This window comes from Pangasianodon hypophthalmus, chromosome 12 (assembly GCF_027358585.1).
Source record: "Pangasianodon hypophthalmus isolate fPanHyp1 chromosome 12, fPanHyp1.pri, whole genome shotgun sequence".
Lineage (NCBI taxonomy): Eukaryota > Metazoa > Chordata > Actinopteri > Siluriformes > Pangasiidae > Pangasianodon > Pangasianodon hypophthalmus.
The window spans coordinates 3,190,295-3,203,929 of NC_069721.1; the positions used below are offsets into that span (position 1 = coordinate 3,190,295).

The window sequence follows — 13,635 nt, forward strand, 5'->3', positions numbered from 1 at the left end:
TCTTAGTTGTGATGAATTCACAATCACTCTGGGCCTGTACATTGATGATTTTTAAGTGGCTAACCCTTTAGGAACATCTACAACCCCTGGCAAAAATTATGGAATCACCACACTTAGAGGATGTTCACCCAGCTTTTTTACTTTATAGCAAACAAACAAATCACAGATATGACACAAAAAAGGTTTTGTTCAATAGCTTAACATTCTGGTTTGTGAAATATACATAAACAAAATTCAAGGACATTTTTTTTATTAATGGCATGTCTTTTTCCAAATCAAGTAGAGGAAAAAATTATGGAATCATCAACAAAAAAAACACAATTAATACTTTGTTGCTCCTCCTCTGGCTTTTATTCTTTGAGGCATAGACCTCACTAATGAAAAACAATATTCCCCATCAATCTGGTTCTCGAATAGCAGTTGACAGATCAGCTTTGCAGGGTGGAGCCTTAACATGGACCAGTTTTTTTACTTTCCGCCATAAATTTTCAATTGGATTGAGATCCGGACTGTTTGCTGGCCATGTCATTGAGTTGATATGCCTTTCCTGAAAAAAAGCTTTAAAACTGTTTGCTCTGTGGCAAGATGCATTGTCATCCTGAAAAATTATTTTCATTATTTTCACCTATTTTCTATGGATGGAATGAGAAAATGTCCAAAATTTCACTGTACAACTGTGCATTGACTGCTGAGGTAATGACTGCCATCTCCCCTGGTCTTTTACCTGACATGCAACCCAATATTATAAATGAGTTGGGAAATTTGATTGGTTCGGGCAGTCATCTTTATATGTTTTGTTAGAACGGCACCAGACAAAAGTTCCAGCATCATCTCCTTGGCCAATGCAGATTCATGATTCATCACTGAATTTCACTTTCATCCAATCATCCACACTCCATGATTGCTTCTCCTTAGCCCACTGTAACCTTGTTTTCTTCTGTTTTGGTGTTAGTGGTGGTTTTCTTTTGGCTTTTCTATATATAAATCTCATTTCATTCAGCCGGTTTCTTACAGTTCTGTCACAAACATTGACTCTTGTTTCCGCCCATTTGTTTTTCATTTGTTTTGTTGTGCATTTTCTATTTTCAAGGCATAGTGCTTTGAGTTTTCTATCCTGATGCTTTGACATCTTCCTTAGTCTGCCTGTATATGTACCTTTCATAACCTTCCCATTAAGTTTATACTTCCAACAAATTTTAGACACAGCTGACTGGGAGCAACCAACTTCTTTGGCAACACTCCATGTTGAAATTCCTTGTTGAAGGAGTTTTACAATCCTTTCCATTGTTTCAACTGACAACTCTCTCATTGGAGCCATGTTTCCTTTCAATTAGCCAAGTCCAACAGCCCATTAAAGTGTGTAAGCACTCCCTTTTAACTGCTGACTTATTAGCATTTTTAGACTTGTCCCAGTATTTGTTTTAGAAATGGAAATTAAAAATTGATTCCATAATTTTTTCCTCAACATTGAGTGATTCCATAATTTTTCCTCTACTTGATTTGGAAAAAGACATGCCATTAATAAGAAAAAATGTCCTTGAATTTTTTTATGTGTGTTTCACAAACCAGAATGTTAAGCTATTGAACAAAACCTTTTTTGTGTCATATCTGTGATTTGTTTGTTTGCTATAAAGTAAAAAAGCTGGGTGAACATCCTCTAAGTGTGGTGATTCCATAATTTTTGCCAGGGGTTGTAAAAGAAAACATATGTGTGCAGTTTACTGGGTTACTGCAAACTTGCCTGAATAATACAGATCGCCACTACACTCCATTCAGATTGGCCTTTTGTGCAACACTGCAACAGTAAGACCGTGTGGTTATGACAAAGTACTGTACCCACTTCTTTGTCATTTAGCCTCTCTCAAACAGCATGGGGTCTACATTGAGCGTCTTGGTAAATGTGTTAAGGGAACAGTGCTCTATGTGTCTGCAGATGACCTTGGTGACCACTCTCTTGCAGAATTTTATGACGGCTTCTTTGTGGATAGGTTTTGCAGATTTTGCATGGCATACAGGACTGATGCACAAGTCCAAGAAGTGCATTTCAACTAAGACAGATAATACACACAACAGGCAGGTGCAAGAATCTTTGCAGTATCCAAATTTGGGTAGAAACACAGGTGTTACAGGACAATGCCCACTGACAGCAAATTTGGATCATTTTCATGTCATTGGTGGTTATCCCCCTGATATATTGCATGATGTTAGAGGAAATAGTCCCAATGGAGTTGTCTGTTTGCATCAAAGACCTGGTGGCAAAGAAATACATCACCCTAGATGTGTTGAATGAAGCTATCAAATCATTTCTCTGACAAAACTGATCAGCCTCAGCAGATTTCAAAGGATATCTCCACCAAGCACACACTTGGGGGAAATGGGCATGAGAACTGGTGTCTAATTAGGCTTCGACCTCTGCTTATGTATGCCAGTACATTCCTATGGGTGACAACACACGGGAAATACTCATGCTCCTCAAGGATATTGTTGCACTAACTGTGGCACCTCAATTAACTGCTGAGTCGTTATACATCCTTGACTACAAGGTGGTAGAGCATAGGGACCTTTTGCAGTCAGCCTTCCCTGATTTTAGACTATGACCAAAACACCACTACATTGAACACTATGCTGACCTGACCGGCTGAAGTCTGGACAATGCACTTTGAAGGAAAACATCAGTTCTTCAAAAAGGTTATACATGATGCCCAGAACATCAAGAATGTTACCTTGACACTTGCAGTGAAACACCAGAGGGCTCTTAGCCATCAGCTAGACTGCAATTTTTTTCAAGCTGGCTGTGGAAATGGCTAAGGTTACATCAGCGTTAGTTACTACCTTCCCAGAGAACGTTCAGAGAACACTTGGTCAGAAAACTCCTCAAACAGAAGCACTTCTTTTTGCATCATCTGTCTGTATTAAAGGGATTGATATAAGACAGAAATGATACTTTCAGCTGGATCATGTTCAGTGCTACCTGAGTTTAAGTAGATCACTCACATTATTGCTGTGAACACAGAGGTACTGTTTGTGTGCAAAGTCATGACATCATGGTATTTTGAACACCTTTGATCATATGATGCAGATATGCCAGGTTGAAGACCTAAATGATATTCTTCCACTGTCAGCCTATGGTGTACATCGTAAACTGATGGTGACATTGAAGGTTTTGATTCTTTGCTAAATTAACTCTCTTTTGTATTTTCCCCCAGATGGATTCTCAAGAACCCATGATTTTGAGAGTTATTCTAACAGAAGCTTATATCAGAAAAATCACACTGACTACAAAACCCTGCTCAGTTGATAGATTTGATAAGTTGTTACTAGAGTATAACTTTACCATTTCGAGATCCAGAGTTTGATAATGAACTTTGCAATCTGACTGATTTGTCAGAGCTCCCTCATAAACCAACTGTGAAAATCATTCCTGTGATTGATTTGTTGCCACTGTCATCAAGTGAAACGCAGTGACAATATTGAGTGATACTTCAATTACGGCAGATACAGTATTGTTCTCCAAAACTCCAAATGGAACGCACCTAAAAGTGACAAAGGAATTGAAACATGACATTCTTCAGAAGCTGGCAGAGACCATATACTCCTTCAAAGCATACTCAACTGCTGATGATGTACGAGCTCTTGCTAATGTACGAGCTGTTGTCTTCAAGAACCGGGATCACCTTCTGGATACTGTGGGTGGACAAACAGTTTGAAAAGCATACCAAACTGCTGATGATGTACGAGCTGTTGCTAAGGCATTGGTGGATGCTCACCCCTGTCTTCAAGAACCGGGATCACCTTCTGGATACTGTGGGTGGACAAACAGTTTGAAAGACAAAATTGGCAATTACAGGTCAAAAATCAGGAGCCTTGGACACACAGACATCATGGTTAATGCTGGGAAAAGGAGATATTCGACTAGCAGTGATACACCTAACAAGAACATTAAGAGACCAAGGAAAGGGGAGGTCAACTACCTATCTGACCTTCCAGATAGGCAGAATGCCTCCATTCTTGAAATATCCAGACAGCAATTGGTGGATGAAATGAAGAAAAAAACACCTAGTGCAGTTGTTATCAATCGGAAGATGGACCTGACACTGTCTTTACAAAGAAAGGATGTTGTGATCGACAAGCCTCCTGTAAGCCAGATTCTTCAGCATTGGCCAGCACTGTTTGTGAAAGTCAGGTGAAGTGAAATGTTCAAAAAAATGTCTTGTGTAAAAAAATGAGTACTGATAAACATGACAATTAGATATTAAAAATTTCCTGATGTTAACAAATGCTTTTTTGTTTTACCATTTTAGGTGTACCAAGAATTCAGTTGAGTGGTTGGGAAGAACCTTAAACAAGAATTCTATGGTCTCTTGATCGTCACTATCCAAAACTGATTTCAAAGAGGGTCAAAGAGAGGTCTGACAAGAATTTGAGTGAGGATCTGCAACAAACCAAGGGTTATATATTTAAGTTGATGCCAGTGTCAGCATCATTTTGAAGTCAGCCTGTTATGATTACTTCAAGACTGTTATGTAAGGTGGACAAAATAATAATTGATGGAAATTTCCTCCCTTTGATGTTGACAAATGATACAATATTGTCTCTGCCACCACTGCAATTCAGATCGCTGACGTGAGATGTGTTGCCATGAGAGGGCTTCCAGTAATTATTGGTGATGATCGAACTGAGTTCTTCAAAACATGCTTTGTAAGTAGTGTTAATTTTTTTTCTGTCGTAGATGATGTAAATTAAAGGGGTCATGACATACTTTTTATTCTATTATTTTCCTTGATGGGCTCTTATATTGTTAGTAAAAAAATCACCACAAACATAATTAGTCATAATTTAGTAATAAAATGAATGAAATGAAACAGGTGATTTTGGGGCTGCTCTTTTTGTGAGGAGTGAGGAGGAGGTTTTAAGCTCTGAAACTTGAATGGACTATGCATGGCAAAATGCATGGCAAAAGATCAAGCAAAATTTAATTCATGAACCTTTAAAACTCAAATGCAATCCAGGATGATCTCATTGAATAATTGTATAATTGTACATATCATCTTGAATTAGTAATTTGAATTTAATTAGTAGTTCATGTTATATGCAATTACTCATATTCAAAAGCAGACACAAACATAAATGTAATATTTACAGATTTTACAGGTCTCCTGCATATATTTGTGTACATAATTCACAAATTATTATGCATGCACATAACTAAACAAAAAACATATTCAAAACAAATTTAGAATTGTTTTAATAATCTCCATATTCTCATACCAACATGTGCCAGTTGGAATCCTAGAAAGTGAAGTTGTGGCGCAGCATCTCCTGTCCTCCCACCTCCATCTATCCTCTGTGGAAATCATTTTGGAGGGGAATGTTGTAATGAACAATTTAGAGAACCTGCCCCAGGCCATGTGCCTTGTTGTCTTATGCCCTGCATCTTGACTATCCCAAGTGCATGACCATGTTCCATTTCATTCAGCAGGTGATGTTATGTTTGGGTAAGAAGAAATTGAAAGGCAAAGTTCTAGCACTGACAAATCAGCTTTCCATCTAAGACAAGAAAACATACATTTGTCTTCAGGTTCTTTTTCAGTTTTGTTAGACAAAAACTCCATATTTTAAGTTTGTTAAGTAAACTATGCCTGTTTAATGTTCAGCAAATGTTTATGTGGCATATTAATACAGTATAAGAATACATACTGTGCCTGTTTAATGTTTGGCAAAGATTGTATAAAAAAACAGTTTTAAAGATTTCAAACTGGCAGTTGGTTCTTAAGATATTTTGTCTTTGTTTTCATTCTTTGAAAACTGAATTTGGAAAGTGGATTTAAATAAATTGAATGAATTCAGATAAATCCTTGTTGGATGTATTCTTTGTCCTTGTTTATAGTGCAGCTGTAGCTTAAACAGTAACAGTTCTGTAAAGATAATTCTTTCAAATTAATTCAGTTAAATAGCTATATTAAAATTAAAGTTTTTGAGTTTTGTCTACTAATAAAGTTCAGTTTAACTAAGAAAAACAAATTAGTGCAATTTAATATTTTGAGTTGCCTAAACTGATCAATTTTAGTTATTATAACCAATAATGTTAGTTTAGTAAGTTGACTGAACTTGATTGAAAAAATATGGAAAATTGTTGCCCTAAAAAATTTTATTGTGTCTTGGTGAACAAACAAGACATTTCAAAATTAAGGTACTTAACATTAAAATAGGATTGCATTAAAAAGTGTTAGTTAGTTGTTGTGTTAGTGGTATAAGCCAAGTATGGGCTTACAGTGTGTGGCATTGTCTGGCTGCGTTACATGCACCAGCAGGTTTGCTGTCAGAAATCCAGAGAAGGCTGGTAGATTTCTTCTGGTCAGGACATCATTGGCTGAGGGCCGTCCTGGATCTCCCAGTGCATGAAGGAGGACAAGGCCTCATCCACCTTGAGAGCAGAGTAGCAGCATTTAAGCTCAAAGCTGCACAGAGGCTACTCTATCTGCCGGCAGCAAACACCATGTGTACTGCTGAGACAAGCTGGAGAAATGAGATTAGACAGCGCTACCTCCTGGAGTGCTTGAAGCTGCTAAAGGCTACATGTGAAGGGGGTATAGGACTAACACCATGGGTGTGGGATTAGCAGATCCTCTGCAACCCACTGATACCCCTACAGACTGCATGTTCTACTATGCCGAAAAAGCTGGAAAATTAATCATTAGCAAAATAATGAAAAAAAGGCCTCTCTCAGTTGGTGAGGGAGCTTCTAGAAAAGACACATACAGACACCGCTCCAGTTTTTCCAGCACTACGAGTGACGGCTGCCATGGGGAAAGCACTATATGGCATCTTCATAAAGGTGAAGAATCTGAAAGCCTTGGCAGAGGTAAGAGAGCAAAAGTGGCAAAGATTGCTAAAGGATCAGAGCACAGCAGGTTTTTTGGTAAAGGGATCTGTATAAGCTACCAATTCCAAAGAGGACTGGTGACCTACAATGGTGCATAATACACAGAGCAATAGCTGCCAACAAACACACTGCGCACATTGTCCAGGAAATGGGAGTAGATTGTCCCTTCAGTGGTAATCCTGATACTGTAGAGCTTGTAATTGTGAAAAAAAAAACTGTGCTTTCATGTCAAATAAAAGTTAGAATTTAGTGTTTAGAGTTATGAGCAGCTAGAGAGTGAGCAAGAAAGACACTTTTCTTATAAACGTCAAATGAGAAGAGCATTATAACAGCTTGATCAGGACGGGAGGGAGTAATGAACATCTATCTATCTATCTATCTATCTATCTATCTATTAAAATGTCTTCCAAATAAACTAATGTAAAACTAATGTTTGTATAAATATCCTTATTAAATTGACACTATGGTTAAAATGAGATCATTTGCAATTCCCACCTTCTCAGATGTGTACCTGCCTTTACTATGGGACCAGAGCTTTTGCTGGAAAAGCCCTATCAACCTGCAGACCTGAGTGTCTGAGATGGGATGTAATGATATAATATCTATTTATTGATATAAATCCATAATAACCATAATTATTGATGGTTTATTTGTAGATGGGGAACAAGGAGCAGCAGGAGAAGCTGCTGTGTGATGGACGGAGGGATGTTCGCCACCAGGAAGAAGAGCTGCCTACGGAGGAACCATGCTCTTGTCACTCAGATGGTGGAAAAATGGCTGGACGGGTACTGATAGCTCTACACGTACCCCTCCCTTTCAGATGGAGAGGAGGACAAGGACTATGAGTGACGAGTGATGGTGAGGAAGAAGGATGAAGATGAAGACCAGCGAGGCAAAAACAATCCCCACATTAGACATGTTATTTCACATCAAATAGGAAGGGCACTTTATCATTTCATACACACCCCTACATACTCTAAAGAAAAAAAGTAGACCATTTTTATACCCCCGTTTACCATAATGCAATGCAAGAACCGCAGTCCACTTCTATCAGAAACAAAAAAAAACAGATTTTTTTTCCTCCCCATATTTAATATATATGTGTATCTATAAAAATAATAAATACAGTATCTAAACAGTAAATGTATAGCAATGCAGTTGTAATGCATGTGGTTCTTCAAAAGATGTGTAACTTAAACTCAGTTTAATCCCAGCATCATTAAAGTAGAAATGGAGTTTCTGCAGGTTATTTAGCACACTTTTACAAAAGCACATTTATAAAATAATGTTAATTCTTAAAAAAAACACATTAGATTTGCAAAATTATCATTAATGAACTTGTTTTATTTTTGTTTGCCAGAAGGACACACACACACACACACACACACACACACACACACACACACACACACACACACACACACACACACACACACACACACACACACACACACACAAATATAAATGTGTTTTGAAAGTCAGGGCAGTGGTAGCTCAGTGGATAAGACGTTGGACTACTGATCAGGAGATCATGATTTCAATCCCCAGCACCGCCAAGCTACCACTGCTGGGCCCTTGAGCAAGGCCCTTAACCCTCAACTGCTCAGATGTATAAAAAATGAGATTAAATGTAAGTCGCTCTGGATAAGGGCGTCTGCCACATGCCGTAAATGAAAGGCAGATTTTTCTCCTGAGCGTGATTCACTTTATTCTGTATTTATTAGTTCAGGATTGTTGGTTTGTTTTTTCTAGTGGAAGTGACCACACATACACTCACTGGTCACGTTTATAGGAACACCTGTACACATAATGCATAAAATCATGCAGATTCAGGTCCAGAGCACATTATGTTCACATCATACATCAGAATGGGGAAAAATGTAATCACTGTGATTTTAACCGTGGCATGGTTGCTGGTGCCAGATGGGTTGGTTTGAGTATTTCAGAAACTGCTGACCTCCTGGGAATTTCACACACAACAGTCTCTATAGTTCACACAGAATGGTGCAAAAAACAAAAAACATTCAGTGTGCGACAGTTCTGCAGATGGAAATGCCTTGTTGATGAAAGAGGTCAATGGAGAATGGCCAGACTGGTTTGAGCTGAAAGAAAGGCTACAGTAACTCAGATAACCACTCTGTACAATTGTGTTGATGATTGTGGTGAACAGAAAAGCATCTCAAAATGTCGAACCTTGAGGCAGATGGGCTACAACAGCAGAAGACCACAACGGGTTCCATTTCTGTCAGCCTAGAACAGAAATTATTATTAAACCTGAAATGTTTCTTTTGATTTCAACTATTCTGGCATTTCAGAATGAGATATTTAAAAGCTACAATCATTGGTGCCCTTCTAGATGATGGAAATTACTGGACACGTTTTGTGAGTAGGCCTAATTGTGAACAAACAAGTCTAATAATACAACAATTTTAAAGCCACCAGACATAGGTCAATTGGAAACCATAGCAGACAAAATACAGTAGATATAATCCTTACAACAGTATTGTAAACAGTATGACCACTGATCTTTAATACAATGAAACATTAGGATTGATATGAGATAATTGCACTAATCATCTTTTTATTTTATAGTTCTGTGACCTTCCAAAAAACAAGTCACATACATGAATTCATTAGGAGAGACAAAAGAAAAGAGAAAGGAAATCATGAATAACTGAAGGTAGTGACTTTACAATCAATAACACAATACTGTTGATTGTGGGGTCATGGTTTTAATAAACTGCTATCATTTCAGTTTTATGATTTTGCTTTTTTGATTTTAGCCTTGATTTTGGCCCCTTGTGGATATTCTGTAATGGTGGTCGGAACATATTGGTAGGTCATTGAGCATGAAGTTCTTTTCAGGTCCTGCTACATCATTTATATTGTATTCAGGTCAGGACTAATATGAAATTTTAGTTGATATGAAACTACTCAGTGGGAGAAACGTGCAGAAAACAGGAAAGGAGAAAAAGCTTTTTTATGGCACTGTGCGTCTGTATATATAATATATATACAGTATATAACATGTGAATGACTTTAGAATCAGACTGGAAATATAATTTTATACTTTACTTTATATATACATAATTTTATTCTTTTGCAGCAGCTAAAGGATGCACCCTGACATGGACTTGGAATGAGGTTCCCCACCCACAACAGGCGAATGGACATTCTTGTGGTGTCCATGTTGTAATGGTATGTCTTTATTTATTTATTTATTTATTTTTACTTTTAAAGATCCTCATATTATTATCTTTTTTAGCTGTGGGTTGTAATTTTCTTTATTCACTAATGATAAGATATTTTTAAAAAGCCACTTAACTTGGTCCATATTTCAGTTTGCTCAGGCCATGCTTGACAGAAAAGGTTTTGAATTACAAAAAATACTTATATTACTTATACAATTAAATTAGAAACTGAGTGATGTATGAATTTTTTTTTTTTTTATTTATTTGAAGATAGGGCATGAAGTGTACAGAGTGCTGGGGTGATCTAAAGAAAAACTTAGTGATAATTCCTTAATGCTTTAATAAATACCAGAAAACCAGTTAATTTGTAAGCATTGTTTTATTATTAGATATGTTGTCTGGAATGCAGTGCGCACAGCCATATGAGATGCCAGCAAACACCTTGCGGCATCTGTCTAATCTGTTAAAGTGAGTAATATCAATTCCAAATAAAGCTGCAAGCAGCAATTATCAGGGCTCAAGCACTTTAGGACCTTTAAGGACATGTGTGAAAAGATATTACTTAATATTGTGCAAGCCTATAAGCACCTAAATCAGAAAAAAAGCAAGATAATGTTAAGAAATATCTGCCTTCATTAACCTTGTCTACTAGCTGCTGAGCATAGATTGGCCAATAGGGGGCAGAGCAAGCCATAGACGACAGCAGGAAGGAAAGACAACCAAAAACATTCCACACAGGCAAAGATTAAGGTTGTCAAAATGAGAAAGTGGGGTCAGTTAACAGTGAGGACTGTCCAAAGAGGACACTGATGGCATCAAGGTCACAAGGGCCACATTATAGTGTCACAAAAGAAGAAAGTAACTGCAGAATAGTAGGGAGAGAGTATGTCCTCTAACGTATTTAGAAACCTGCTAGGAGTAAGTTTACTTTTAAAATGGGTTGATATGGTGGACATTTTCATTGTAAGACTGAACAGTTTTGTTCTATATTTCTATTTGATGTCTTATTATTGATCATTTTTTACCAGTTCAGTACTGATCATTTTTGCAGAGGTGCAAGGCAAATCTCCCTGAAATGGTCCTCAATCGACCCAAAATATTGAAGACAAAAATATACACGTCCAGCCCACTAACAGAGGGGAAGGCTTCAGACCTAGCCACTGGTCTAACAAAAAGGCTAAGCTAAAATGTTGGTCCAGAGTTAATACGTAAAGACAAGTGTCCAGAAAACAGAAGTAACCATAGTACAGTTTAATAATGTTATTCAGCTCTTTTGCTATATATTGTGATATTGGATGTTTGATTTAACTATTATTAATGATTTAATCTTTTTTCATTAAAGGGAAACGCTGGCTAGTGTACGTGTCATCCTGCAATCAAGCCTGATTCTACATCAGCCTTCAGCTTGTTAACTCACACATTTGGTCCACAGGCAGTTGATGGGGTACTAAGTTTCATCATAGAGAGCTTAAATGAAATATGTTGAAACTTTATACATTTTGGCTACTTGCACCAAATGTCTTGTGCATCTTCAGGCTGTTTAATCAGACTGTAACCTCTGTTCTGTTTTGTTTAGACTGATGGTTCATTTCTCCAGGACACTTTCTTAATTGATTTTATTTAGTGGGTCAAACTGGTTTATTTTTGTATAATATAGAGCTCTGTAAATTTTTCTGTGATATATAATAAAGGACAAAAATGTATTTCAATGGAACGGATAATGCAAGATTACTGCTTATAAAAGATACACAAACAAATAAAACTTCCTTAACCAATGTGGTCTGAGTGATATCACAATAATCATATTTTGTTCATTTCAATAACTCATGTACAAAGATTATCGTACACCTAAAACATTTGATGTAATTCATGGAATTATCTTTTCAGACTATAAAATCTATTACATACGGGTTCTTCAGGAAACAATATTGTTTAGGAATTAATATCCAATTTACTGCAAGATGTTGATATTAGTTCATTTTATCCTCAATTATTAAGATCAGAGCCATTAGATTTAAGGTGTTCACAAGGTATCCTGCATCTGGCCCTGCATTTATTTTTTTCATAGGATTTCTTGCTTTTTCTTGCTTTTTTTTTAACTGTTTTTAAACCCTTCTAAATTTGTATCTGCAATGCAAACCTTCTTGAAAACTCAAGTCAAGTCGTCAAGTGGAGTTTATTGTCATTTCAACCATATACAGCCAGTTAGTACATAGTGAAACGAAACAACGTTTCTCCAGGACCAAGGTGCTACATAGACAAACACAGAACAACACAGAACTACAAGGGACTACATAAATTTACATAAAGTGCACAAGTGCAAACATGTGCAGACAGCACAAGACAGTGACTACTGGGATAGACAATGGGCACAGTAAGTCCCAGTGCAGCGCCAACCAGTGCACAAAACTGACCAGTATACAAAACTTAATGTTTTAGTGGGTTTTTTTGTGTTTTTTCGATATGTGGAAAGAGTGGCTGTATCTTCCTTGAAGTGTCATTGGAACAATGTCTTTTATACAAAAGACACCTAACTTCTTGGTGCACAATAACATGCAGATTATTTATTTGTGTTTTACTGGTCTCTGGAATGGTCTGCCAACTTCTGACAATTGCAAGAATGTCTAGTTTCTGTGATGTCTGTGTGCATCTCTCTTGTTGCTCAAAAGATGTATCAGGATAGTTAGATTTATCCACAGGACAGAACCTTTCTTCATTAATGGTTATGCCAAACAAGTGTGCGGCTAAAATAAGGCAGGAACATATGGCATGATATGAGAATGTACAAGAATAGGTTTTCAAAGATGCATGATATGTTCCTCTCCCACAAAGGCTTTCCACATCTATTTCCATTGTCACCTCAGAGCAGATAGTAACGTGACCTATGAAGATCTCTTGCATGAGCTTCCAGCTGAAAAGCAAGTTCAGGGAACTTACCATTGAGGGTTCAAGCATGAAGTGCTGAAACCCTATTGTTTTTGTAGGGATTTTTATTATTATTACTGCTATTACTCTGCCCTAAAACTGATTGTGCAGATGAAACTGTAAAGCCTAGAGACTTGAAATAGTGGGATGGTAGTACTCCACCAGTCTACAAAGGCGCAAAGTCTCGCCCCGATCAGCCACACGGTGGCGCTACAGTGATACAAACAAAAAAAATAAAAAAATGGCCGTAACTTAATGGCCGTAAGTGTCTTATATCATTGGAATCCTTGGCTCAAGTCGAACAAAAAACAAAAAGTTTGGATCATGCCGAAAACAACCATACTAAATGTGCTTTGGTCGGCGAAAACTTTTACACCAGATTTTTCTCAGATCATCTTCTGACAGTGAAGACCAAAAGTTATTCAAAGATTTTTGATAAACCAAACTGTTTGTGTATAACGTGTCAACAAATATGACGGTGAGCATGCCAAAATGAATGTGAGTTTATATCTCTACAGCGCTTTGGCGCATTGACACCAGACTTGGTGTATCTTATAACAACCATGACCTGAAAGTACATCAGTAGTTTTGGAACAGTGCCACCTACTGGTCATGAGATATGAAAAATTGCTATTT

At 37.2% G+C, this 13,635-nt stretch overlaps 1 long non-coding RNA gene across 1 annotated transcript; it reads left to right on the top strand.

Annotated features, from left to right (window-relative positions):
- The first annotated feature begins 240 nt into the window (after nucleotides 1–240).
- On the top strand, nucleotides 241–12,811 carry LOC117598605 (uncharacterized). Its single transcript, XR_004579241.2, has 5 exons — nucleotides 241–4,183; nucleotides 4,302–4,698; nucleotides 7,540–7,741; nucleotides 9,990–10,081; nucleotides 11,417–12,811. It is a non-coding gene; the product is annotated as an uncharacterized LOC117598605 (long non-coding RNA).
- The last annotated feature ends 824 nt before the right edge of the window (nucleotides 12,812–13,635 follow it).